The following is a 1,426-nucleotide window of genomic DNA, read 5'->3' on the forward strand; positions in this document are numbered from 1 at the left end:
TACTTCTGAAACACCCTGTATAAGTATCATTGAAGAAAGGACTCTTAAAGGATTCTTACCTGAATACTAGCTTCTTTATACTAGAAGCAGTCGCACACCCATCATTCATCGTGATTACTGGATGATACTGTACATTTTCCTATTATGATCTTGCTGTGATATGTTCCAGTAATCTTGGTCAGATTCCTCACATTTTGAGTCAAAAATCAACATCATAGTGTAAAAACTGACGTCAGTATAGAGGATAAAAAATTCGATTCGACATTGGTTTAAATGGGAGGTGTTGAGAGAAAAACGTGAATATCTCGGAAACTAGATGCGACAAAGTGGGCCCTTTTTACGTGGACGTGCATTAATATTTGGGCCTTACGTATTCAAAGTACCAGCTTATCGTACCTTTTCTCAGGTCTCATGATTTTTGAGCATGATGGGTTTTGGGCCCCATCAATGTTTGAACAACTCGAGTTTCAGGCCTAACCGGTGGAGTAATATGAGGGTCTTAATCAGTCTGAGATTAGTCTTCCTCAATACTAATCCTTCTATCAATTCTAGTTTGATTACCATAAGAGGAATACGCTGCGTCGCATCGTTTTCTTTTCTTACAATTGACGTGGGCTCACCAACCGATTGTATACAACTCATGAGCGCACTATGAATTGCATCCAATCCGCTGTCGAGCAAACTGATAATTATCCCGTTCTCCCATCCCATATAAAATATTTTAGTTGAGTTGATCAATGTATTACTCTTGCTTTAAAATCGTGTATTCAAACAAACTATTATTCGCTCTTAAATGCATCATATGCGGTCCATATGTCATCCATTTGGTCTGCACGATTCAAATGCACTCACAGTCACCTAACCTACTCAATATATACAAATTTTCATATTCAATATTTACAAATTTCGATCATTTTACGAGGGCTCCGCTCAAGTACTGAAGATGGAGCGAGGTATCCAACAGATATCGAGACAGACATATATCCTGCGCAAACTTATCTTCACCTCAGCTTTAGTGAATACCTCCAATCTTTATCAATTTGTTTGGGAGTTGCTGGAGCTTTGGAACGAGAAGAAATGTTCGTTCTTTAATTCATCTTTGCGTTTGAATCGCCTAGTGCTCTGGGTCATTCCTATCTGAAAAGTTAATAGCATTGAGCAAAGTGGATTTCAAGAACTTATGAGTGTAAGTTTTCAATCCGCTCACCATGTACAATCTAACGATGTTGGTGATCTAGATGATTCCGCTGAGTTGATAGGAAGCTAGACTACTAACATGGACAATTGGGTGGATTCAAGCATAACTATGGGCAAGTTCCTCCTTGAGGAGTGACGTTCTTACTGACTGCTGCCTTGAGTTCATCGCGTTAGCGTGATGAGCTGGAACTGTGCTTGGGGCGTGTAAGGCTGTGCAATGTGATCAGAG

Source organism: Diachasma alloeum, unplaced genomic scaffold, assembly GCF_001412515.2.
Source record: "Diachasma alloeum isolate Michigan unplaced genomic scaffold, Dall2.0 Dall_scaffold_00621, whole genome shotgun sequence".
NCBI classification, from domain to species: domain Eukaryota; kingdom Metazoa; phylum Arthropoda; class Insecta; order Hymenoptera; family Braconidae; genus Diachasma; species Diachasma alloeum.